Here is a 24,248-nt window from a genome sequence, read left to right on the forward strand (position 1 = left end):
AAAGCATTCCAGGTGAAGATCATGGCTGAGCACAGGCACGGAGGTGGGAAGCCAAGATCTGGGGCCGGAGTGTGGGCCAATCTGACCCCAGCCCTGCCTGGGGTTTCTCAGGGTAGGAGGAGTGGAAGATCAAGCCAGAGCACTGATGTGGGGCTAAACATGAACACTAGGCAAGTGGCAAGCTTGATCCCAAAGGTCAATGATGATGGAAACCAGGGAACAGGCAATTAACCAGCCAGACCCTGGTTTCCCAAACTACCCCAGCTCTTCTGGTTTCAGAAGAAAAGCACAAGTGAAGGACCAGGGTCTGGGCCTTCAAGAGAAGTGGGCATGATGCCCACAAATCAATAAGAAAACGGCAGACATCCCAGGAGGAAAATGAGTGGAAACGGAAGTAGGAACTTTAAAAAAGGATATCCAAATGGCCAGTTGGGAAAGAGCTCATCTTTTTCAGGCATCAGGGACATGTATGTTGGAATTGAAAGGAGACACCATCAATGCCCACCAGACTGGCTAAAATACAAAGACAGAAAGTTTTAAGTGTTGGCAACAGAGCATCAGCGATCCGCCGTCATCGCTGGTGGGAGTGCAAATTGGCAAGGTCGTTTTGTAAAAAAAAAATTGTTAATGTTTATTTATTTTTGAGAGAGAGAAAGAGCGGGCATGAGAAGGACAGAGAGAGAGAGGGAGACAACAGAATCCAAAGCAGGCTCCAGGCTCTGAGCTGTCAGCACAGAGCCTGATGCGGGGCTCGAACCCACAAACCGGGAGATCATGACCTGAACTGAAATGGGACGCTTAACTGCCTGAGCCACCCAGGCACCCTGGCAAGAGCATTCTGGAAAACGCACAGCCTTCAGTGACAAAACAAAACACACATGGACCCCATGACTCAGCAAGAGAATGTGTTTATTATCAAAAGGCATACAGAAGTACATTCATGGCAGCCTCTTCATCATAGCCCCAGACTAAAAACCACCTAAATGTCATTAACAATAGAATGGACAAATAAATTGAGGTACATTGTCATAATAGAGTGTGACACAGCCATGAGAGGAAACAAACTCCAGGTTCAGACAACAACATGGTTAATGTCACAAACAACGTGAAGTGGAAAAAGACAGTCAAAAGGTGAGTGCATTTTGAAAAGTATTATTCCAGGTTGAAGACAAATCTATAGCGCTAGAAGCCATGGCTGGGGAAATGAGGCGTTTCTCATTCCCCTGGTATCGCCTCCTCCCTCTGGGGAGCTGGCGATGTGTCTCTCCGTCTGGCCGCAGGTAACAGAGGTGCATTCGGTTTGTGAATTCCATCCAACTATACACTTAAGATTTGTGCACTTTCCTCTGTTTATGTTATATTTAAGTCAATGGCTTTTAAAAAGAGAGCATATGCAGAACTTTGTCCACAGGAATTTGTCCCTGAGTATCGCCACTCCTACTTGCCCCTTGCCTGATACAATGGATCTCAGTTGGTAGTGAAAACTTCCTCTGGCCCCTCCTAAACTTAACATGTTTCTTGACATGTTGCAGAGCTGATCCTCTGTCCCCAAGCTATGATGTTCTTACAAAGCTCTCCATCCTGGCTGACCCACTTCTAACTGGCTCGCCTGCTCCTGGCATTGACACCCAAACCCTCCCTCCGGCACCCCAGACACCCTTCAGGAAACAGCGTTTGAGTAGGGGTGGGGTTGGCGGTGACTTGCTCAAAAGGTATGTTAGGAATAGTAATGTCGCAGTGGGCTGGGGGTGGGGTTAGGGGGTGACCAGGAGCCCAGCCATGCCAGGACACCAGTCTAGAGAGGATGAGGGCAGCAGCGTGAAGGCCGCAGAGGCTGGGAAGGGAGAAGCCTCCTGGGGGCGTCCCATCTTGCCAGGGAGGGAGACCCGGCCCTCGGCAGAATCAAGCTCTGGGAATTCAGCCTTCCTCTGGCAAACTCACCTGCTGAGGAAGTAACTGCCTGAACAAACAGTATTTTTACCTCCTAAGGAGTAAAATAAACTAAAATAGAGCCATTTCCCATTCACCTGGCTGGCTGGGTACAGCCTGTTTACAGGTTATGAGAAACAGAAGGGGGGTGTGCTGAGAAAAATCTGATCTGCACCAGTGCCCACCTTCCATTCCAGGCCCCCATCCCAACACCGCACTGCTCACACCAACAGGAATGCCACTAGCAATGCAGAGAATCAATGGAACTTAATTATTCAGACCCAGGCATCCAGGAGCTTTAAACATACCCATTCTTTCTTCTGTATTTCTGAAGTCACCATCATTCTAGAAACACACAGCTTCAGCTCTCCTGCTACTGCGGGCACTTTGTGGTCCTTGACCCTCCATGGCTCCTTTCCCATATATCTCTCCCCATCACCCACCCCCCACACACAAAGGCATGCTCAGGAGGGAGAGAGAGGAAAGTTTGGGGGAACTGTACCCTTCGAAGCTGGTATCCGGGTGAGATCCCCACATTATTCCTTGTTAATGCTCTGTTGCAAAATACACTGAGTGTTTTATTTCAATCCACACTGATGCATATTTCAGGGCGAATTTCCTATTGCCTGTCACAGCTCAGGGGAAAAATGAATGCACATTTCCCCAGCTCCATTAGCTAGGGAAACAGGCTCACAGTGCTAGCAGGCATGTTCCTCACAAGTGAGGTAAGGGAATGAGATCACTGGGAAATAGTCCCCTGGGGTCCGAGCATGGGGTACACAGGTGCACAAGGTCTCTCCCTCCTGGGGGTGTGTGCCAGGGGCACCCCTGGGGCAGGGCCAGGCACATCCGACAGAGAGGGGATCAGCCCACGGGGACCTGACCCTGGCCTTCATTAGTGCTGTGGTCACAGCCAGGCACATCCACCAGAGAGGGCAACAGCTCAGGGGGACTTGACCCTGGCCTCCATTGGTGCTGTGGTCCACAGCTGTTCCCTGTTGCCTTTCTCTGTCTTCTCTTTGTCACCCTTACTTTAGACAGACAGATAGGGTCTCAAGAAAAACAGTGAGGCCACCACTTCTCTCTTTTGTGATGGTGGAGTCCTGATGCCTGTCTCTGCTGGCCTGAGAAAGCAAAGGCATGGTCTGGGGCAGGGGCTGCCCACTTCCAGGTTCCCAAAGGAGCCAAGGGCAAGTTATCCCGACACCCACTCCCTGAACTCTGCTGGGCGTGGGCAGGCAGAGACGTCCTGCTCCAACCAATCCCTTTGTCCACCACCCTGTAGGGCCACCGTTCCTAAGAAGTCCCCAACCCTAGCTTCCTGTCTCTCTCTCTCTCTCTTTCTCTCTCTCTCTCTCTCTCTCTTTTTAAGTCTATTTATTTTGAGAGAGTGCACAAGCAGGGGAGGGGCACAGGGAGAGAATCCTAAGCAAGCTCCTCACTGTCAGGGCAGAGCCTGCCTCAGGAGCCAAGAGATCATGACCTGAGCTGAAATCAAGACTCAGACACTTGACCGACTGAGCCACCCAGGTACCCCAAGCTTCCTGTCTCTCATCACGCTCTCCAGGCCATCCCTTGTGTCCTGCCAGAGTGAGACTCTGGAGTGTACATCTTCTCCCTCACCTGCATCCTGCCTACTGAGCATTCCCAGCCTTTCTGAGGGTGGCTGCCACCTGTCCCCCTCCAGCCATCTCTCCCTGCCCTCCTCCCAGTATTTGTGCCCTCCTCCCCAGCTCTGAAAGTCCCTTCAGGAAACTTCCCACCTCCAAGTCTCTGTTCCTGTGATTCCCTCTGTTTGAAATGACAATCTTCCTTTTGTCTATCTGGAAAATGCCCACTGTTTCTTCTAGCACCAGCTCAGCCTTCTAATTTATGAAGTCCTCCCTGAGTCCCTTCAGTATAACTGACAGCTCCCTCCCTCATCCCACTGTACCTTATAATTTTATCTTAGCACTTAACCTTTCTACACTGAGATTACGTGTTGATATTCCTGGACGGTAAGCCCATGGAGGGCAGGGGCTGTGTCATCACTAAGCATCTTTGTTTCCCCAGCACGCAGCAGAGCGCCTGGCCCTTGGTGGGCCAGTAAAATGCTTGCCAACAGAATGAGTGAGACCTCCCAGACCCCAGTGTGGTGTGTTTCCAATGTAAGTGGCCTCCTCTGGGGGGTCGTCAGGCCCACCCCAGAGCAGCCCTTGGCTCCCTCACCCTCCTTAAACTCCAAAAGCCTGTACTGCATAGCTGCCAGCCACCTGATGCCGAGTGCCCCATCTGCATGACAGATTTGTGTTGCTGTCTCTTGTCGTCTCCTTCACCTCCGTGGGAGTTTAGTCTGAATCTCTACCATGTCACCCAGATGCAGGGAGGAGCCCTTGGTGCTGCAAAGACTAGCCTTGGGCTGGGCGTGTAGTAGACCTTCAGCTGAGCTTGAAAACTCAGTGAAGGAGGGAGCTCTGTGAGTGGGGGTCTCCCCCTCTCCCTGGAGAGGGAGCCCTGCAATGGTAGCTCCAAAGGCACATGTGGCTCTGAGAAGGAGGGGGGCTGTTTCCTGTGAGACACAGCCTTGTTTGTTTCTTTTCTTAAAGAATAGATCCTCTTCCACACCATTAATATTTCTCTCGGGGGACCCGAGGCACGCAAGCTCTCCTTTTCCTCCCCTGCACCTGCCTATCTGCCAAGTCCTTTGCGTCTAACACTGAACTGAAGCTAAAAGAAGCAAGAATAGTCTTTCCAGCCATCACAGTTCTGAGGGCATATTAATGGAATAGGGACAGTGCCCCAGATGGCAGCGTGGGCCTGCTCCGGGCTGCCGCCCATCTGGTCAGCCGGGGCCCCTCTGGCAGCAGAGGCCAAGAAAACAGAGATAACTTCCTCACAGGCGAGTGCCTGGCTCCCTGGTCACTGGTGTTCCCTATACTCAGGGGCTGGATTTCAAAGCAAAACACCAAACACGCTTCCATACTCCCATTGCATGTGAACTCTGGCCTGCTGAGCCTCAGTTTCCCCAGATGTAAAATGGGCAAACGCAATCTGCCTTGGTGATGTCACTCCTTTCCCTCTACCCCTAGTGTTAGAAGGGTGAAATTAAAGGAGGTGGTAAAAGCCCACTGAGGTTTTCACTCACTCCTTAGCAAAGATGACCCTGTCATTGTAACACTCTGGATGGCTCCAGTGGGAGGACACCGTCAAGGGTCTCCGTGAGGCAGGGAACAGTCCTGCTAAATGTTCTGATTTGGCCTCCTGGACAGCGCCCAGGTATCGAGCGGAGAAATGTGTCAAGTTGGAAATGAGAGATAGCTACAGAGGGATTTGGCTCTAACCCCAAAATCCTGAATTACATTTTCCCCTCTGTTAAGCAACCATTACTCATCCATCTCCCACGCCTGTGATGTTACATGAGACCTTGGAGGGAGAGAACTGCAGACCCAAAGAACAAGAGGATACACTGGGCTGCAGCAGGAGGGCATGGGACTAGAAGCCGGAAGAACTTCCTGAAGCGGGGGGAGCCTGTGAGGCTTGGAAATGGATGGCCAGAGGCACGGGCCCCATCTCTCTCCTCAGGGTCTTTCAGAACTCAGGAGCACGGGCTGAGGTAGGCCGTTCATCTTACAGCTGTGTCCTCAGGCGGCCCCTCGTCCAGCTTCTGATGGTGATGGGAGACATGGGGACAGAGGAAGTTCAGGTGGGAGTCTGAATCTGGGGGTTCTACTTGGGGTCTGGAGCCTCACAGAAGGTTCAGTGCCCCTGGGAGCAGCTCCAGGAACCAGGCCCCCACTGCAAATCTGACCAGTCTCCTCCCTGAATTCCTAGCTCTGGTATTCTCAAGGGGCTTACTCTCCTCCCTGCTAAGCTGATCGGAAGGAGCACTTCCCCAGTGCGCGCAGGTGCACGCGCGCGCGCACACACACACACACACACACACTCACATCATCCCATCCCCCATCAGGGACCAGCCAGCCTTCTTGGCACAGCTGCTCGTGGCTGTAATTCTATGTAATTCTATCCCGGGATCCCCATGACATCATTCCCACATGGTCAGTGGGGAAGGGGAGGAGGGGACAAGGGGGCGATGGGATGGGGAGAAAGGACCAAGAGACTTGTCACTGTAGACACACTTCTGAGGAGAGGCATTGTGGGAGGAGCCCAGCTCCACAACCCCAGAGCTGTACAATCTTAGGCAAACCATTTAACTCTGTGGAGCATTCTCCCTCATCTGCATAATAGGGCCATGCTACAGGGTTGTTTTAAGTACCCAAGGGGCAGGGAACATTGTGAGAGAGGAGGGCTTCCCCCCATCCTCCGTCTTCCATTGGCATCCCACTATCCCCTCTCAGATTCCCCAGGCACTGCATGCAGCCCCTTTGCTTACCCCTAACCATCCTCTCTGTAATTCACCAACATTCTAACGTTGGACAGCGTAGTCACCTCACAAAGCAGGCAAGTTCAGAATAAATGACTATGGGCCCCTGCCCCTGCCTCTGCAAAAGTACACTGAGAAAGTTGCTCCACAGGACCCTCTACACAAGATTCGCTTCTCTTTGGGGAAGTGTCCCCATGCACATGATTCTGAGAGCCAGGGAAACCCAGGAGTCCCACACCTACCAGGAGGGCAGCAGGAAACATCTGATTAGACAAACCTGCCATGGTCCCTGCTGAATCTTTCATACAAGAGCAATGATCCATTAGTCACCATCAATTATTCATCCTCATCAGGGCCAGCGCCAGGGACACAGCAGGGGAGCAGCTGGAGCTGGGACCCGCACCCACTCTGCCTCCACTCCCCCTCGAAGGCAACCAGAAATCTCTCTCATCCCCCCACCCGCCTAGGGTCCTACTGAGCACCCACCTCTAAAAAGTGTGCATGGGTAGTCAGATGGGTATCACCCCACCGAACAGATGGCCAGCAAGTCACAGGCGAAGCTGAGACTGCAATGCATGAGCCTCGCAGTAAAGATTTCCAAGAAATGAGAAATAGGCACTCTCTCTTTATCAAGTTCAATAAACATATGTGGCAGCAGGTTGATGTTGCAGAGGTGGCTGGGCCAAAGGTGCTGGGCTCTGTGTCCCTTATAAAGACTCCTACTGCAGGGCCAGCTCTGGCCCCATTCTGAAGGTCTCCTTTCTTCAAAGGATATCACAGACTCATGGATTCTCAGAGTTGAAGAGAAAAGGCCCTCAAGACCAAGCCATCCATGTGACAGGAGCCCTTCCAGCAACACAACAGTTGAATGGTCCCCTGGCCTCTGCTGAAATGTACCTAAGGACAAGGTGCTTGTGTCTCCCAAGGAAAGCCACTGAGTGTTTGGACACTTCTAATCCTTCAACATTCATTCCGTAAATATTTACTGAGTATCTTCCATGTGCCAGGCACCGACTGAGACACTAGATTTACACCCAAAACAGACCAAATTCTTGCTCAGTTTGAACTGTCTTGAGGTGCCTGGATAGCTCAGTTGGTTGAGCATCTGACTCTTGATTTTGGCTCAGATCATGATCCCAGTGTCATGGCATTGAGCCCCACGTCAGCTTCCACACTGAGCGTGGAACCTTCTTAAGATTCTCTCTCTCTCTCTCTCTCTCTCTCCCCCTCTCTCTGCCCTTCTCCCCTACACATAGCCTCTCTGTCTCTCTCAAAAAAATAAAATAAAATAATTTTTTTTAAATAAAATAAATTTTTTAAAGAACCGTCTTCCTAACAGTGGACCAAAATTATTCTCCGTGTATCTTGTGCTCTCTGGGTCTGGTAGGAGATGAGAAGTAAAATCAATTCTCTTTAATACCAAAGCCATGGGCTCACTGCAGTTAAGACTGTGGGCCCAGCTTGCTCTTCCAGGCTGGTCTTGCACCCCCAAACCACCTCCCTTCTTGGGCAATGGTTTTCAGGACTTGGACCTCAGCAATGGGTACTCTTGGTGCTAGTGCTTTAAGCCCCCAATTCTCCCTCCCCCAACAAGAATATTGTACCCACACATGCAAACACCAGTCTTCCCTGTTAAGTAAGAGACTTGCTCCATCTCTCCCTGACCCCAACTCCACTCCCAAGAATGGGTTTTGCCCACTGGTAAGACAGACAGTGAACCACCCACTGTTAAAAATGACATAGGAAAGCACTGCCTTAAATATGTTCCTCAAACAGCCTTCGCCATGCCTGGAATTCCACCATTATTTATCCAGCCTTTTTTTGGGTAGGCATCACTGCCTATTCAATATGCAGATGCCTTTTTGTTGGGAGGAGTGCCGTGTTCAGCAGAGGAGCAGTTTGAATCTGTGTCTGGGGCTGCAGAATAAGACATACTGCACTGTTTTCAGGGCTAGGGGAAGGGAGATGAGGTAAGGAGGCCTGGAAGAGTGGCGAAGAATGGGTAGCATAGGACACCTGTAGGCACTTGACATCTCTAAGGGGAGAAGAACCCAAAGAAGAAATAAGAGGTAACCTGAATATTACCTGGAATTTCCCTTTTGTGTTAGGTAAGTTATGGAGAGTTCCAAGTGATCCCACCCAATAAGTAGAGCCTGAGCTGCCTCTCTCCTCACCCAAAGGATGACAGTTACACATTCTCCCCGACGCTAAGTGCCCTGGACAGGGAAACAAGGAGTGTTTGGATTATCAGTTCAGTGAAACATACAGTGGTCAAAGAAGAAATGTAGATGTGGGGAAGATGAGAAAGAAGGAACTGGAGAATAGAAAAGAAGAGCTTTTTTTCCCTACAGGATTTTCTGGGGCCTGCAAGCAGAGGGAGGACCCCATCCAGAAAAACCAAGAGGCTGAAAATGTGGTGCAGCCCTTCTACAGGCACATAAGGACACAGCCATGGTCTGGCACTCCATCTTCCCTTCCACAATCACAGGCTCCCCCAGCCCTCAGAGCTCTGAAGAGCCTCCAGTCTTTGCCCACCCTACACCCCCACTGGGCCCCATGCCAGTCCCTGCAGCCATTCCTCCTCCTTCTGTTGCATGAGGAGCTCCCACTGCAGCTCCCACTGCAGCCCAATCCTCCCACAAGTGAGGGAGGGGCTCAGCTCTAACACCCTGCTGACCTGCCAATACAGAGAAGCCGGGATTCTTCACTCTCATTCCTACATAGCCCCCTCCCCTCCAGGGATGCCTAATCAATCAGCTCCAGCTTCATTTCAGTACTCTATCTTCGGTTAAGTTTCATGTGACTAACTGCACCATGCCACAAAAGCCCTCCCTTCCCACCAACCCAGGACAGATTTTGCCTATGAGTAGAGTGGGCGATGAGGTATCTGGAATAACAAATATTACAGGGAAGATGCCACTGTGCTAAACATTTCAGCAAGCTGGAGGGAGATGCACGCCACTGAGTTTGGGAGACCACAGCTGGATTCCAGGACCTGAGGTCATATTCCTATTATCACCTACGAGCTAAACTGGCCCTCCCCTAACCTAGGTTATGTGTGTCAAAACTACTTGGAAAGACTTCCTGCAAAAGATGATTATAGACAGTCAGGCTCATAGCGTATTTGGAGTTCATCCTTGTCATTTTATAGAGTAAAAAGTGGGATTCAGGAAGAAGAGGTGGTTTGGCTATGGCCTTGCAGTCAGTAAAAAGTGGTAACGATTCTCCACAACACCAGTTTTCTTCTCATCCCATCCTCTATCTCCAAAACTGGAAAGTCAGGACTTTGACTAAGTAAGTGCAAAGCGGAAAGAGAACTCGCGGGTGTTCTGTCCGTGGTGCTGAAACTCTCGCCTCTATCATTGTAAACATGTTACGGGGGATTTGAGAGGAAGTTGATAATATAATCCAGGAGACCATTTACATGAAGGAGTCAGAGACTAATTCCAAAGGCATAAACAGGCATATGAGCTTGGGAAAGGGGACAGTGTACTATCCCTACCCCTTACCTCTTTTCATCACCTTGAACAGGGTATGGCCCCCTGATTCTAAGACACTGAGATACAGGTCCTTTCAGAGAAGTTAAAAGTGAGAAAACAACATGACTGATACTGGCAAGCTTCAAAGTTTCCACGGGGAAACTTTCTAAGAAGGAAGTCACCAGAAGGGAAGGCCAAGAGAAATTTGGAAAATATGTAGACTAATAAGAGAGTCTTTAGAAGATGTGGGGTGATTTTGAAAGGTTCTGACATAAACCTAGAGGTTGGGTATCAGGACTTTTAAATGTCATACCTCCAAAGTCCAGAATTATGACTGTGTCCCTTCTGTGCTTCCTTGGAATCAAATGGGGGATGGAGGGATAAAAAAATGCACTGTCAGGATTGTGTTAAAAAGGGGTTGAGTTTAGCCTGAGCCCCAAACTGGAGTCCATACTGAAAAAATCTAGAAGCTATATTCTTCACAAGATCCTTGGATCTTTACTCTCTTCAATAGCGAGGCTGAGGGGTGCCTGGGTGGCTCAGTCAGTTGAGCCTCTGACGTCAGCTCAGGTCATGATCTCATGGTTCATGGGTTCAAGCCCCATGTCAGTCTCTGTGCTGGCTGCCATCTCAGAGCCTGGAGCTTGTTTCAGATTCTGTGTCTCCCTCTCTCTCTGACCCTCCCCTGCTCACACTCTCTCTCTCTCTCTCTCTCTCTCTCTCAGAAATAAATAAAACATTGAAAAAAAATAGTGAGGCTGAATGATAGTGGCTTGTTGGCAAAGCAAATGTTCAGCATATATGAATGGACCACATACAAAGGAGCTGTTTTAGGGGTGCATGGCTGGTTCAGTCAGTAGAGCATGCAACTCTTGACCTCAGGGGTCATGAGTTCAAGCCTGGCATTGACCATAGAGCCTACTTAAAACAAAACAAAATAAAACAAAACAAAACAAACAAACAAAGGGTTGTTTAAGCAAGGGATGCACAGCATCCTGAATTTAAATGGACAGCCCCTGTGCTTGCTTTGGCAGCACATATACTAAAATTGAAATGATACAGAGAAGAATAGCATGGCCCCTGCACAAGGATGACATGCAAATTCCATGGACAGGCCACATAGTAGTAGGCTCTGCATATTCTGCTGCAAGTTTGACTCTCATAAGGGAAGTCTCCTGATGCTGAGTTCACACACACACACACACACACACACACACACACATCATCATCATCATCATCATCATCATCACCATCATCACCATCATCATCCCTTACCTCAAGATATCATCCTAACACTGATAAAGAAGAGACTTTCATTCTCCCAAACCCTATTATGTTCAGCATTACTTTCTTCCTCTTCCTCCTCCCCACCCTCCTCCTCCTCTCCCTTTTTCCTCCCACACTGTAATACACTCACTGAATACAAGTCAACTATAACAACTGTGCACAGAAGTTAACTGTCTCCAGCATGTCTATATCCACACTCATAAACCCTGGGATAGAGAGAATCTTGGTAGTCAATCTATATTTTATAAATATCTACCCTGTCTCAGACTTTCTTTTTTTAAATGTTTGTTTGTTTGGAGAGCAGGGGAGGACAGGGAGAGAGAAAGAGAGAGAGAGAATCCCAAGCAGGCTTCACACTGTCAGCATGAAGCCCAACGTGGGGCTCAGCCCCACGAACCATGAGATCATGACCTGAGCCGAAATCAAGAGTCAGATGCTTAACCAACTGAGCCACCCAGGCACCCCAGAGACTGTCTTCTCTTTGGAGATCTTGCCATCTGTTTAGTCTTCTGTCACAATGTCTAACCACACTTACTGTTCAGAAATTCCTCTTTGTGTCTACCTGAAATCCTTCATGCTCTAGGTTGCCTTTCTGACATCATGAATCATTAAAGATGCAGAGCATCTTCCTCAGTGGGAGTGGGGAGCAGGGTTTCATTGGACCTTCTGTAATCTGCAGGCAGACACATGCATGACTGCAATACTCCCCTACCTTCATACACACGGAGAACCTGTGACCATGGGTAATAATGACAAAGTCCAAGGACACAAGGAATCCTGGAGATGGCATCTGATCCATCCCCTGGTTTTTGAGATAGGATTGCCTCAGGGTCCCCTGAGAAGGCCTGGGCTGCCCAATCCCATGCCCTCAAGAAGCCCATCTCCAGCCCTTGTTTCTGGGTCTGAAACATAAAGCACCCTGGACTCCCTTAGCCCCCAAACCCAGCCTTATATTGCCAGCAACTAATACACTTCTCAGAAGCAGTATTTATATTACAGCAGGACAAGAGAGCAAAGGTGTAATTGGGCTCGATTTGATTGAGTGTGACAATTGCAGTTAGCCACATGTGTCATTGAGAGATGTGAACTGGGGATAGTTTATGCTCAAAAACTCATTTCCAGGAAGACCTGACATCTTCCTCTCACAGTCATCCAGACAGCGCTGACATTAGTGGCAATGGAAGGAGAGATCCATGGACTCGTCTGAGGGAGAGACCTCGTAAGGTCATCTATCCACTCCTGCCTCCACTGCCACACAAGCGCTCCCTCAGAAAAGCTTTTTCCCTGCTTTTCTGGAACATCTATCTGACAGTCTCTCTTCATCCCCTTGATCGCCTACCACAGGGCTCAGTGCAACAAGCAAGAAAGTGCTGCCTAATGTCTAACTAACTAAACCCTGGTGGCTTCAGTTTCCGACCCTTGCTCTACTCCTTCCCGTGGTGCAGTGACAGCAGCCTTCTCTTCTTATGTCTCCATCTTTGATTCCAGCTACTCTGTGGACACACCTGCCATGCTCACTCCTCCATTTGTGATGTCAAAGAACCATGGTCCCCTGGCTCTGGGCTTGTTCTCTGTCTTTCTGCTGATCACTGGAATCAGTGGCCAAGGAGCCATCTCATCCCTGTTTCTGAATTCTTTGCGCAGTCTCCAGGGGAAGAACTACAGTTTGGCCTTTGAAAGCCTCTAATGCTTTTCTGGGACTCCAAGAAGGGACCACAAGGATTTCTAGTCAAATATCTCCAATTTACAGAGGAGTGAACAAATACAAAGAGGGGAAAATTACAAGCTCGGGGTCACCAGGGGAATTAGAGGCAGAGTTAGACACTCCTTTGCCTTCTCCAACCCAGAGCCTGCCTCCCAGCTCCCTGGCAATGCCAGGGAGTGACGTGAAGTCCCAAGAGAAGGCCAGGAGTGCCTAGGGCCCTTTCACAGTTCGTGAATCATGGTGGGCACATACCCATGATTCCCACCCTGCTAGGTGCCCCAACTGTAAACCATAGGAGCACTGAGCTCTTTTTTACTTCATGTCAATTATGATAATTGTAATTCAATAATCAATTGTGTGTTTCTTGTCTTCAGTGTCCTTCTTCCCTCAGACTATAAAGGTCACGAGGGCAGGGACTGTGTCTGCCTTGTCGTCATCACCACTGCAGCTTGTGCATGAATGGTTGTTGCATGAATGAGTGACTGAATAAATAAATGAATGAATGGAAGCCTGTGAAGGGGTGACCTATGTGACCCCTGCAATGCTAGGGGTCCCAGCTTCTTGCCCTGGCTCTAACACCGAGGAGAGGCAATGTCACAGCTGTTCTTTCTATACAGAATTGGTACATAGAAAAGAGTCTTGTCACTCTGAGGTACACTTGAAGCAGTCCTTTGCTTCAGGTGAGCCTGTCAACTTAAGTCACCAGTGAAAATATTTATTGAGTCTATGTGCTCTCTTATCTATCTCTCTTCCCGCCCCCACCTCCCCCACACCACCTCTGTCACTAAGGCAGTGACTGGTGTCCCAAGCCCTGGCCCCAGACACGCCATCTCATTCACCTTCCCATCAAGCCTCCTGCCTTTGAGCACCACAGCCCCCTGATCAATGCTGCTTCCAGAAAGGTCTAAGCTAACAGTCACAGCCAAGCAGGCTTCGCCTGCATTGGCTCCTAATCACAGATGGCAGCTGCCACGGGGCCTGGAAAGGCAGCAATAGTTATAAGAGAAACCATGGGTCCAAAGTGTGCAAGGAGACCACACAGCGGCCATGCCCCCAAGCCAAATCCCAGCGTAGGACGCTGCCCAGAGCAGTTCTGAGCCGAGAAGGGAAGTGGCATGTGGTGGGAAAAAGAGACCACATGTCACCTGGAGAAGTCTTCTCCAACCTGAAGAGAGGTCTCAGATCCCATTTCATTCTCAGTTTCCAAGGAATGTGAGAGGGAGGCCCCACTGCCCACAGGCAACCTGCCAAGAGCTGTGTGTATACGTGGTAGGTTTGCATCTGTGTGTTTATGTGAAGTTGTGAATTTTCCCTATTCTGAGCCAAGTGCTCTGGGGTTTCACAAACCCCAGACAAGAAGGAAATGCTCTCTGAAAGTAGGGCAATGGGATGGACCCTGGGAGCGGCTGTTTTGGGAATCTGTCTATCTTGTGAAAGGCCAGAGCTCTGTGGCCCACACTGAAAGTCCTGGGGGTACCAACCTGTCCTATGGAGGCTGCCCTATCCTGTGTGTGAACTTCCAAATTTACTGTTGACCTCTCCCTGCCCACGGGCCACCAAGCCCAGGGTCAGTTTCTAATACATCTTCTGGGTAGAGAGGAAGAGCCACAGGGAGACAAATACATTCATGGGGCTGAGAGGGTGGAGAATCAGAGACCCAATTCCTGCTTTAGCTCAATGACCCCACAGGACAGTGTCCAAGGTCTCAATGAGCTCCCCCTCCAGGGAAAGGACAAACTGCTCAAGTGACATCAGGGAGGCCTCCACCTTTTACTAAGTCTCGGTCTTTCCCCATTCCTGGTCTGCGATGGGCAGCCCAGGATGGCTGAGCCAGGGAAGGAGCGATGTGCCAGGAGAATCAATTACCCAGCCGTGCGGCTGCTGAAGAGCTGAGAGACAAGTGTTCTCTGCTGGGCCAGATGTGCATGTGCAGACACCTGACCTCGTCTGAAGGTGGCTATTCCACTGTCCTGCAGAGCCTCCCTGCCCTGCCCTCCACCTGTCCTCCCAGGATGAACCAACCACATTCCCTCAGTGCCCAAGCCACAAAAGCCACAGAAGAGACAATGAAGACTGCTTGTTCTTCCTGAAGGAGAAGCAGCTACCTCCCGGCCTCTCAGATCAGGGTGCTAACTCTTAATTACAACAGGCAGCTGTCCAGGAAGACAGAGCCCATAACTCTGCCTCTGGCTCGCACTTCTCTGTGGCTGCGGGACCGTATACATTGAGCCCCAGACTCACCTGGCAGGAGGTAGCAAAGGATAAATTATAAGAGGAAATGGGTCCTCGGTACAGGAAGAATATGGTTAGACACAAAGAACTTCCTCACTCTTAGGGGTTCCTGTTAAGGACTGATTTTCCTTCCCACCAGGTGGTCCTTGGAAGGCCAGTCCAATAGGAGCTTTAAGTCCCCTACACAAGATAGGAAAGCACTGGCGGTCCTCATTTGTGAGATTCACTTCTGAAAGGGACTGAGATCCAGGTTTCCTCTGTCTCCTCAGAGTTGTGTGGACAGAACCAGCGTCCACTCCACCAGCACGACCGGTTCTAGATAGAGGCCTGTGAATAGGCACCTGTGCAGACATCTATCACAGTGCTGCCTGACCACCCTCCACTGCCAGCCACAGTTGTGCAGCCTGGGGGACTGTGGCCCTGGGGCCAGACAGAGTCTGGATGTTGATGCTGCTGCCCACTGGCCGTGTGACCTTGGAGACATTTACTTTACCTTTCTGAAACTCACTCTTTTCATCTATAAAGGAGGTGACATATCACAAGCTCTAAAACAAGAAGGGCTTTCTGCATCCTCATTTCTTCACAAAGAACATTAAAAAGACGTGCACTCCTCTCAACTATAGCCAAAACATGGAAAGAGCCTAAGTGTCCATCAACAGACGAATGGATCAAGAAGATGTGGTTCATCTATACAATGGAATACTATATGGCAATGAGAAAGAATGAAATCTGGCCATGTGTACCAACATGGATGGGACTTGAGGGTGTTGTGCTGAGCGAAATAAGTCAGGCAGAGAAGGACAGATACCATATGTTTGCACATATAGGAGAATTAGGAGGAACTTAACGGAGGACCATGCGGGAGGAGAAGGGGGGAAATAGTGGGGGAGAGGATGGCAAACCATGAGAGATTCTTGAATGTTGAGAACAAACTGAGGACTGATGGATATGGGGGAGAGGGGAAGGGAGGTGATGGGCATGGAGGAAGGCACTTGTGGGGATGAGCACTAGGTGTTATATGGAAACCAATTTGACAATAAACTATTTAGAAAAAAAAAAAGATGTGTACTCAAGAGTGAAGATTGAATAAAATGTATAATCTTTGCTACTTCATTAAAGAAAGTCTTAAGTGAAACTGGCATTTATTTGTCTATTTATTTATTTAGCAGCTGCATGGTGCGGAAGGATCCCATGATTAGAACAGTTTGGTGCCCTGCCTCGATCCACACTAAGGTACCAGCAGTTCAACCCATTGCTTCAGGACCATCACTGCCAACACATTAAAAACGGCAAATAACTGGGGCGCCTGGGTGGCTTAGTCGGTTAAGCGTCAAACTTTCGCTTAGGTCATGATCTCGCGGTTCGTGGGTTCGAGCCCTGCGTCGGGCTCTGTGCTAACTGCCAGCTCAGAGCCTGGAGCCTGTTTCAGAGTCTGTGACACCCTCTCTCTCTGACCCTCCCCTGCTCACGCTGTCTCTCTCTCTCTGCTAGAAATAAATAAAACATTAAAAAAAAATTTTTTTTTTTTAAATGGCAAATAACTTTAGGATTATTCTGAAAATAGTTTTGACCTGGGGCGCCTGGGTGGCTTAGTCGGTTAAGCGTCAAACTTTCGCTTAGGTCATGATCTCGCGGTTCGTGGGTTCGAGCCCCGCGTCGGGCTCTGTGCTGACTGCCAGCTCAGAGCCTGGAGCCTGTTTCAGAGTCTGTGACTCCCTCTCTCTCTGACCTTCCCCTGCTCACGCTGTCTCTCTCTTTCTCTCTCTCTCTCCTAGAAATAAATAAAACATTAAAAACATGTTGAAAATAGTTTTGACCTTATGGCTCCCCCCTGAGCAATTCCTGGGGGCTCCCAGGGGTTCACAGACCACTTTGAGAACTGCTGTTCTAGGACATCTCGTGGAATCTTCCCATGGGCCATATCCCTTGTGTGTTACTGTCTCCATTTTCTGATGAGAACCCTGAAGCTCAGACAGTTTAAGTAACTTGCCCAGACACAGGCAGAAAGTGGCGGTGTGATTTAAACCTAGGCCATCTGACGCCCTGCCACACACATGCTGTTTCGGTTACACCCTGCAGAACACGCTACTGTGGGGGCATGGGCCCAGGGGGTGTTGGGCATTTTCTCTCCGCCTCCCCCAACACCTCTCCTCCCCATGCCTTGGGGATTCACCGTCTTTATCCCCAGGGAAGGCTAAGGACACCTCCTCGCCTCCACAGTGGTGAGGATCTGGCTCTGTTGCTGTCTGTTACCCCTGCTACTCTCCCACCAGCAGGAGGCCTGCCAGGGCTGGGGGCTGGGGTCTCCCTGGGAAGCCTCTGACCCTGGGGGGCTGAGCTAACAATCGCGGGCTCAGCCCTCACATCTCCCCTGCCTCCTAGAGCAGCAAGTGCAGTTCCCAGCATCAAAGAGCTAATCCAATTTCTCCGTTGTGCTTCCCTCATTCACTTCCTGCGATGCCAGGATTGATCTGGAACCAGGGCAGCTTTATTAAAGTGATGCCTTTTCCTCCTCATGAGAGAGTCAAGCTGGGAGAGGGAGCCCTCTTACCTCCCCTCGGTTAACTCCACGTTTCCCGTTAACCCCAATCCTAGCCACAGCCGCCCTGTGTTTCCTGGGGTTTACCTCTAACTTTCCTTGGCTCCTAAGGGTGAGGCTGAATTTCAGCTCCCACGTTTGTTTCCCCAGGATCTCAGAGCACTTAATCACTAGCTTCTTGCTCATCCTCCATGCAGACAGGATGGAACGCAGAAACCCAAAGGCTCTGGTGTCTAATCTCAGACCCCCATCATTGGACTTGTGACTTTGGTCCGTGTCAGTTGGCACAACAAGGGACCCATGGCTAACAACGAAAATGGGGAGCCAAGCAGCCCCACAGAGGATCGGGATAAAGGGCTATGTGTTTACTAAATATGCTTTTCTCCAAATAAACACAGGGTATGAGACACAAGGAGGGTCCTCAGAGACCTCTACCATCCATAGCCCATGCCCTCTCCCCAGAACACCCTCACACCACCTGCCAGGCTCTCCTCCTCTCCAAGAAGTCAGGGGATATGAAGTTGGGCTAAAGCAGAAAAAGCTAAGGTTAGGCATCAGAAAGGAATTCTTTTCTATAAATGGCATAAAAGCTTCCTCCCCAATCACTTCGAGGAACAAGAAACTAAAGGATGGTATAGAAGACAGGAGTGAGCCTCCTTGGTTTGGCCGCAGTCACCTCCTGCATCTGCAGCGGGCTGATGGGTCTCGACCCCACTTCATCTCCCCTTCAGGTCATGTCTTCAGTTGACCTGGTATGGAAAGGGTTAAGTTCCTCCCCGCCACCCCATCCACCCATCCTCAGGCTAAGAGGCCCCTTGTCCCATTCCTCCATTCTTTTCAGTTTCCTTGTCTTCCTACTGCCAAGCTCACAGTTAAAACCACTTATAGTCAATATTAAAATGAATGGAATAATAGTAATGGGTGAATGTCACCTCCAACTGCAATATTCTCTAATTGCTAAATTCCAGAGCTACTGCATCAGCCCAGTTATGGGCAGCCCTGCAAGGGGTCTCCATGGCCTGAGGACTCCTTGTCCCATCCACTGTGAAGCACCCAGTCCTCACAAATGCCCTGACTCGCCGCTCAGCCACTGTCCTACCCTAGTCCCAACTGTCCAGTGATGAGGCCCTTGGGTTTCCAGGTTTCTTTGCAGAGGGAGGAAGTGAAGAAGGCCCCAAGGACTAGGGAAATCTGGTCCTGGCAGGCAGCTATCCTGGGGTTGGGGAGCTCTGGGTGCCCAGTCACCATGCACCCAGACATCACAAATGATCTTGGCCACAGAGCTCTGCTCTAGGTGCTTAGGGGGGACCCAGCAGAGGAGGAGCCCCATGCTCAGACTTTGGGAGGCTCCCAGGCTAATGGAGGATATGTGGTCATTCTGAGCTCCCTTTTAATCCCTCGTGCCTTGTACAGAACAGGTGCTCAGTCCATCTGAATTGAAAGTGGAAGGAAAAGGAGGAAAGGAGGAAATCAGAAACAGTGAGCTCCGGGTCAGATGGTGCTTGGACTCCAGTGCCCCTGCATGCGAAGATTGGGTACTGGGCTCTAAGTCCACAGGGGTCTTGACTTCTCAAGCCTGGACTCTCTGAGAAGAGAAGCATTCAGGTGCCAACTAGACACGCACACATGTACACGTGCCTATGTCTTGCTGGGCTTCAGAAGAAAACTCTACTGAAATGGGAACCTGCAGAGGCTTTGGGTGCTGATGATGCCAGCACCCCATTCAGATAATGCTGTCTGAGGCTGGGGGCAGATTCCCCAGGTGCCCCATCATGTGCTCTGCTCCGCCCACCATGGCTCTTTCCTCCTCACTTCCGAGCAGGTGCTCCTGAATGCCTAAGCCCTTACGGCGAGTCCCAAGGAAACCCAATACCAGACAGGGGGAGTTGATTCCATTTCTCCAAAGGACCACTGCCTCCATTTGTAAAACTGTGCTACCTAATTTTAATTACTGGTTATACTCAAAGCATTGATGACACTGAGGACCCCTGCCCATGTCAGCCAGCTCCACACTCTCGACAGAGCTGGTGAGAGGGAACTGGGGAGGGGAGGCTCACTGGAGAGGAGAGGTTCTGACCAATCAGCTACTGGAAAGACCCCTAAAGTGCTGGGTTTGAGACCTTGCTCTTATCTGTTGATGGTGCAAGGTGTTGTTTTTTTTTAAATTTTTTTAACATTTATTCATTTTTGAGATAGAGAGACAGAGCATGAGCTGGGGAGGGGCAGAGAAAGAGGGAGACACAGAATCTGAAACAGGCTCCAAGCCCTGAGCTGTCAGCACAGAGCCCAACGCGAGGCTCGAACCCACAGACCGCAAGATCATGACCTGAGCCAAAGTCGGACGCTCAACCAACTGAGCCACCCAGGCGCCCCGATGGTGCAGGGTTTTAAACCAGTCACGTAACTTCTCTGCGCCTTTGCCTCCTTGTTATAACATGGGACTGTGATGGCTGCTCTGAGGCCTGTGTGGTACTGAGGCCCGCAGGGAGGAGAGACAGAAAAGCTTTATTATGGAAAGGGGAGATCAAGGGGGGAGCTTGAAAAAGAAGCAGACTCAGTGGGTGACGGCAGTGCTGCCTGGCACCTGGTCGCTCCATTCTGGCTATGCCATTTCTTATGCCTGCTGGTGAGCACTGCCTATAGCCAACGCTGAAATCCTGAGGCCTCAGAAAAAATGGTCAAAAAAGGGCCTCTCCTGACTTGACAGCAGCAGGGCTGTCCTCTTCTTTTCTTGTCCCTGACCCCCACTTTGGGAGCTGCTTGGTAGCACCAAACCCTGCAAGTTTCAGTGGCTATTATAACGGAATAAACAACTCATAGCCTACTTCCCTAAAATTCAGCCTCCCCATCCCTGGCATTCGGTCATATGGTCTCCTGACCAGACAGGTGGGGAAGTCTGTCCTAGTCTGGAAATTATCCAGGGAGGAAGCTTTTAGAACACCTCTTGCATACCATGTATTTGGGGCATCCTTCCTGATGTTTAATTTTAGACCCCTTGCTGAAGCTGAGACTTCTTTGTGTCGGGGGGAGGGGGGGACAGGTGGGGGGTGCTGGCAGCCAGGTGCTCCCTGCAGCCAAGTCACAATGATTGGTCAGGTCTCTCTAGGCTCAAATCCAAATGTACCCATCACTCTGGCTACTACCCTGAACTATCAGTTCCAGCGATGAAAATGAAGTACTGCTGAGATAAATCTTTCCCAGAAATTAAGCTTTGACAAAATACGGCTTTGTCAGGCATAAAAAACTGCCTAAAAGTCAGAGGGAGGTAATACTGGAATGGCCACAGAAGTTATAGCAGTTCCTTCCTTTGAGTTTTTAAGATTAACAGAGGTGGAAAGTGTTCCCCCCAGTGGGGAAACCCAAGAAAGAGTCTTACCAAAAAATAATAAAAATAAAAATACAATAAAATAAAAATAAAAATAAAATAAAATAGAGTCTTGTCTGTGGGCAGGGAAAGGGCTAGGAGGGCCCGTAGGCAACATAATAATGATGGAAAACACTTACATGGTCTTGACCATGTGGTGGGTGCTGTTCTAAACCCTTTACAGGAATTAATTCATTTAATCCTCACCAAATACAACCTATGTCATAGATATGAATTTTATCTCCACTCTACAGATGGGCAGACTGAAAAACAAAATTTGGTTAACTTGCCCAAAGTCAGAGTGAGTGACAGAACCAGGAGGGACCCAGGCAATGTGGCCAGAGTCACTATACTGGCTCTAGGGCTTGACATTTCACTGGTTAAACTATGTTATTCATCACAGACTCCCTCTCCCCATGAGAACCTAGGACTGGCATCTCTGACCTGGCAGAGGTTGAATAATCAATTCATTGCATGTATGATGATTATTCAGGTATGGAATTTAGGGTTGTATCTGTTCAATGGGCAATAGTAATTGTTATAATTTATTGAACGCTTACTACCCTGTGGGGTAAGTATTATTACCTCTGATTTACAGATAAAACCTTCTAGACCTGGTCACGTCACCCCCATTGCACGGTCTTGAAACATCCTGTATGTCTTCCCAACAGCTGTTGCAATTGTGATAAATTACGTATGCAATTGTCTGTTTAATTCCGTGTGTTATTCACTAGATTGTAAGTGCCGTGGGGGTGGGAACCAGGTCTGTTTTGTTCCCAACTGAATCTCCACTGCCTAACATAACCCTGGCACAGAGCAGAGTCTCAAAAGCTAATAGTTGAATGAATGTAGAAACTGATGTTCAGGCTTCACATCCTGCTGCAGCCATTGCCACAACCATGCGCCGAAACGATAAAGGCAGAATCAGCGGCCGCCGCCATGGGAAGAGGCTGGAGATGAGGAGGATGGGAGTCCCATGGGACCACCCAGGCTTCTGGGCCCTCCCCACCCCTGGCCAACAGAAAGCCTGGTGACCCCAGTCAGCACCAAACTGGAATCCACCCACATGTGCACCATCAGTCAAATAGATAAAGAAGCTGCTCTGTGTGCGTGCAATGGGATACCACATTGCAACGAAAATAAACGCTGCCACAGGCAACCTGGCTGAATCTCACAAGCACGATGTTGAGGGAAAGAAGCCAGACAGAAAAGAACGCAGACTCTCTTCACCGAGGTCCTCCAGGATCAAGGAGACCAATGATTCCATCACTGCTGAGTCTCCCACCTCCTTCCCCAGGGCAAAGGCCCAATTCAGGGTGGGGGGTCTAGGCCCCAGATGCGGCCCATATGGTCATGGTTGGCTGGAGGCCAGTACAGAACCTCCTTTTCCTGGACCAGGCCATGGGGGTCCTTCAAGGGGAGGCTTTCACAAGAGCAAAGAAATCCTCAAAGGCTCAAAAGTTGGTCTCTTACTAAAAATACCTGCCCACCCAAGAATGGCCCCCAAGTTATGGAAGACAAATCCAACCGTCCTGTCTGCCGACACTGCCAGAAAGGGCCACTGTCGATATGAGGACCTCTGTGCCTTCTACCACCCAGGCGTCAATGGGCCTCCTCCGTGAGACTCTGCCTTCCCATCCAGACTGGAAGGAGCCCTCTGTGACCTAGTGGCCATATATTTCCCTGTGGCCCTGTGATGGCTACTGTGAGGCTGTTCCACCCACCACCCTCCAGTCAGTGACACCCACCCCCATGTGTCACCTCCCCATTTGGGGTCCAGAGTTGTGTCTCATCACTGGTGCCCAGTGTGTGGTCTTTCTTCTGATCCAACCTCCAGAGACTGGCGTTCAGGACACCATCTTTGCTACCTTCAACTGCCTCCAGGATCCTCTTCTCCCTTGCCAACTGACTGCTGAGCAGGAAACGACTTTGGTGCTGTTTCTCGTGCATCTGTTGACCCAGCCTCCAGCACTGCCCTCTATTCCTGAGAGCCCTGGAGCAGTTTCTTACCATTCCCTTCTAGCTGCTTAAGTCCTTCTTTATGTGACAACCCTAACCCCCAAGGTTGTCAGTTGCTCTGTGAAACTCACCAGGTTGACCTGGGGGCAAGTATGGATGACTGATGCAGAGTTACTCCCTGAAAGGCCCCGCCTCCCTGCTTTTGGATTTTGTAGTTTCTGCGTCAGGAGCATGATCCCTACCGCTCTGGTCTGTGATCACTGTGCTTTGTGAAACTGTGCAGCCCCTCATTAAAAAAAGAAAGAAACTGATGCTCAGGGGCACCTGGATGGCTCAGTCAGTAGAACACGTGACTCTCGATCTCGGGGTCATAAGTTCAAGCCCGTGTTGGGTGTAGAGATTACTGAAAAAAAAAAAAATGAAAAGAAAAAAAGAAAAAAGAAACTGATGCTCACAATACTAAGCAACTTGCCTAGGCCAGCTGGAATGCAAAACCCACAAGGGCAGGGATTGGTGTCTGTTCACTGCTATATCCACAGTGACTAGAACAATGCACATAGTAGGTACTCACATAGTAGGTGCTCCCCAGGAAATATCTGTTGCGTGAATGAATTAATAAAGACACACACTTTGTAGTTAGTGGCCCTTTGATTAGGAACCCAAGCCTATTGGTCTGCTGCCTCTTACCCTACCCTGTAATGAGTAAACACTGTCTGTTGTTCCCTTTGGCTTGCCACTCCAGTTCTCAAAAATCATCTCCATCAACCTGGACCTTCTGTGTGTCTCGCTCAAGAAAAACAAACCCAGCTGCAGCTAGAACTGGGATCAGGAAAGCCCAAATCCCAAAGCCAAGTGCCTGAGGATGTTTCTGACCAAGGAAGGGGACGAAGAGTTGCTCTTCTAGCCCACTGAGCCCCTACCTCCTCCCCCTCCATCCTCACTGTCCCTCCCACACCCTGGATCCCAGACCACCTGCCGCCCCTCGATCTACTCTCCTGAGAGGGCTGCATAGACTGTAGGCATCAGTGGAGAAAAGAGGAGGCTCAGCCGAAAGAGGGCAGAGTCCAGGTAGAGACTGGGTCCTTTGAGGTCAGGCTTGCCTGGGACCAGGGAATACTGGCTCTGGGAGAGCAGGGCAGAGGCTTCTCCAGCCACCTCCAAAGCCCACCCACCCCAATTCTCTGCGGTGCCAGGGACATTCCTGTCACACCTGCCTGGAAGCTGACTGAGAGCGACAGGGAGAATGACCTCGGGTCTCTTCCTCCTAGAGAGAGCCAGCCAGGTCTACGTGACTCTGGAAATTGAACACTTCTGCCTTCCCCTTTATTAGCTTTCCAGAAGCTCCTCAGCTCCTCCTTGGGCAAGGCATGGAGAGTGGGCCCAGGGCAAGCCCA

General features: G+C 50.0%; 1 non-coding gene and 1 pseudogene across 1 annotated transcript; both read left to right on the forward strand.

Annotated features, from left to right (window-relative positions):
* Positions 1 to 1,084: 1,084 nt before the first annotated feature.
* LOC120228899 lies at positions 1,085 to 22,517 on the forward strand (annotated as a pseudogene).
* LOC120228963 lies at positions 10,787 to 10,893 on the forward strand. The gene has a single exon (XR_005527639.1). It is a non-coding gene; the product is annotated as a U6 spliceosomal RNA (small nuclear RNA).
* Positions 22,518 to 24,248: the final 1,731 nt, after the last annotated feature.

Source organism: Hyaena hyaena, unplaced genomic scaffold, assembly GCF_003009895.1.
Source record: "Hyaena hyaena isolate Hyena2069 unplaced genomic scaffold, ASM300989v1 scaffold_28, whole genome shotgun sequence".
Classification (NCBI taxonomy): domain Eukaryota; kingdom Metazoa; phylum Chordata; class Mammalia; order Carnivora; family Hyaenidae; genus Hyaena; species Hyaena hyaena.